Source organism: Coenobita brevimanus, chromosome 114, assembly GCF_032717465.1.
Source record: "Coenobita brevimanus isolate Jiangsu-jjx chromosome 114, ASM3271746v2, whole genome shotgun sequence".
Classification (NCBI taxonomy): domain Eukaryota; kingdom Metazoa; phylum Arthropoda; class Malacostraca; order Decapoda; family Coenobitidae; genus Coenobita; species Coenobita brevimanus.
Window position 1 is genome coordinate 4211662 of NC_137067.1, and position 3547 is coordinate 4215208.

A 3547-nucleotide genomic window follows, 5' to 3' on the forward strand; every position below is an offset into this window, starting at 1 on the left:
ACCTACGCCCCCACTTAGTCCTCCCCTCCCCCACTTCAGCTACATAGACACCCACCTATACCCTCTCACCACAAACCACCTACACCTTCAATATGCCTCCTGTCCGTGCCGCAACTCCACTTACACCCACCTACACCTTGTCCATCATGCTCACAGACTATCATCTCATTGGATAGGGAGTATTCGTAACACTCATTCCTCACCTTCTCATTTTTATATCTGGTACGTTTGTATAATCTTCCATGTTATGATATGTACAGTATATGAAAATTGGAACGAAACTGACAGTATTCAGGGAAAGGGGAAGGTGGACTAGACTAACTAATTCGCTAAGGAAGAGGCGTTAGGAACCATGACTGACCACAATACTCTCCCAAAAGCTGTGTTCTCGTGAACAATGGAGGCTCCCTGACACCTTTACTATACTACTTTCACCTTAACTTGGCACAGGTTTTCGTTCCTCTGCAGTTTACTTCACGTAGCTCAGTAGCTTAAATGATACTACGGCTCTACGTCCTTTCCAAAACACTCCTTCGTGATCAGCATCATATTCTGCTGTTAATCTACTACTACAACTCAGCATTGAGGATATAGGGATGGCAATTTTAGGCCAAGTTAGAGAAAAGGAGTACAGTTTATTTCCGTACATGACTCGATAAACTCTTTCGTATATATATTATTTCTTATTCTTGCTACTACAACGTGATTTTTTCAGTTTTGGGATGACTCTGTGAAATAGGGATTAATAGATTTTTTGTTTTTTACTCTTTCCCTCCCGTCTCTCCGATTTGGGGTAAGATTTTTTGCTGACTGACTAAATGAGGTGAAGAAAGATGTTGTTGATTTGGAGGGATTTATTTTCATGATGTGTATACAAGTTATTTTGGTACTGAAAACCTACATACACTATACACGTTAATAACAAGGTATAATATGCAACACTAAAGGGTCTAGGAAAAGGTGCAACGGAGGTATTTACACTAACGGGGATATAACTTAAAGTCTCTACACACCTTTCCCCGCTCTCACTACCGCCACTTCTTACACCCCCTCTCCCCACCTCGCCCCTCCCTCTCTCTCACTTCTCCTCGCTCCCACCTCCCCGTCTCCTCACTCCTCACCTCGCCCGTCCCTCCCTCACACTTCTCCTCGCTCCCCACCAACCTCCCCACCTCGCTCGTCCCGTGAGTGTGGAATTGGCTGGGGCTCCTATCATTTGCATATTTAGTGACTCGCTGAAGATGCAGCCACGCGCACAAGAGCAGCCAAGTCATGCCATCTGCGCCTTTTTACCGCTCGCTGGCAGCATAATCACCGCTCACCTCTTTGCGCAAAGTTATGGGCGCACTTAACGATGCCTGAGAGTAGGACAAAGCAGCGCACCACCACACAATTACACACTCAGCCTCATCTGCTTAGTTTGCTCCTCTTGCGTTAGTTAGAACAAAAATACTAGAGTCTGCCCGTTATCCCCGCCAACGAAAGATGGAGGAGGTTCTGTATTCATCCCTGTCTGTCAGTTTGTTTGTCTAGAGGATATTTCGAAAAGTTATTAATGGATCGCAATTATATTTTGTGGATATGTGGGTCATGGGCCAAGGAAGGATTGATTAAATTTTGGTGGTGATTTGAAGGTATGCGCTCTTTGAATGTTGTCTAGTGCATGATACACTTAAATCCTTCACTAAATTCGTACCTATTTTTGTACACTCTTCCCTTTTCCATACGACTTTATTTGTAAGTGTGATGATTCGAGATGGGGGGGGCGTGGATACAGAGTTCTATCTATTTATTGCCAGACGCCTTAATCCCGTATGGGGTGGCCACAAACAAATCGCCTCCATGTCGCCATGTCCCCCGTCCATTTCATTGCCCTGCTCCCAGCTCACACCCCACCTCTCTCATTTACCTCTCCACTCCATCCCTCCATCACATCCTTGGCATTCCCTTCCCTCTCCCCCCCTCCACCTCACTCACATACACTCTCCTCGTCGGTCTCTCCCTCTCCATCCTCTCCACATGGCCACACCACCTCATTGTGTCTCTTCCAAGCTTAGATATTTCGAAATGGAGAAAAAAAAAAAAACAGCATTCATTACTTCCATCACAACTACAGACCATCCCTGACGATTAACACCTCCGATGGAACCCTGGTGAGAGAGAGAGAGAGAGAGAGAGAGAGAGAGAGAGAGAGAGAGAGAGAGAGATGAAGAGGGGTTTAACTTTTCAGACGGACGGTTAATTTTCTTACTTTTCTGTCTTCTACCAGACGATTTAATAAAGAAAGGAATAATGTCTCTTAGCGAAGGGGTCAATAAAGATGGTAAAGTCTTGCATGCTGAATTTAAGAGTCAAGAGATACATAGTCAATAAAATAGTCTATAGCCGCGCACGCACTTTCACACGCACACACAAAAACACTTTCACCAGGTCTCACACACACACACACACACACACACACACACACACACACACACACACACACACACACACACACACACACACACACACAGACCCAGTTGTCGATGTAGGTTTCTCATGAGTCAAGATTTTGGTTCTGAAAGAGATAGAGATGGGAGAGAGTGGGGAGGTGGGAGAGAGTGGGGAGATGGGAGAGAGTGGGGAGATGGGAGAGAGTGGGGAGAGAGTGAGAGTGGGGAGATGGGAGAGAGTGGAGAGACGGGAGATAGAGTGTTAAAGCGAGTGTTTGTAACCCAGCCTGGCACACACACACACACACACACACACACACACACACACACACACACACACACACACACACACACACACACACACACACACACCTGTAATTTGAGGTGATTGATGTCTTGCAGGAGATAATTACGTGAATGGTGAGATAAGGAATAACATGATCATTGGGTTAGGTACCAAATTAGCCCTTACAATCCTAGGAACATTTTCATTTTTATTTTTGCCACTTCAGGACGATTACATATAGCAAAGGTGAGATATTTGTTGTAATTGCTAGGTGCTGCCCTCATTAACCTGTTTATTATCAGAGCGTTCTCCCTAAGCTCGCGTCCATACCAAGAGTTTGCTGGCGCGGGAGGGAGATCTGCATCAGTATTGCCCATTGACGCTCTAGCCCACACCCTCTTGCATCAAAAAAAAAAAAAAAAAAAAAAAAAAAAAAAAAAAACGCATGCACCAGCAAGCATTTGGTGTGGACGCAACCTAAGCTTTATCATATAATTTATACAATAGACAACAAAATATAAAAGACATCCTTGGGTTGAAGAGGCTGTGTATTCATGTCATGAGAGAGAAAGAGAGAGAGAGAGAGAGAGAGAGAGAGAGAGAGAGAGAGAGAGAGAGAAACATTATTATTGGGCAAGATTTATTAACATACAACAATTATTTTGGCTGATGGAAGAAAGTCGATTCAGTACAACTATAAGGAGAGGCAGTGACTGAGATTTTACATGAGTTAACCCCTGAATACCACGAATTTCTATTTTAATCCTAAAACTAACAATTATATTTAGCTTATACAAGACGCTAATAACTGAAGGATCAAATGAACTCT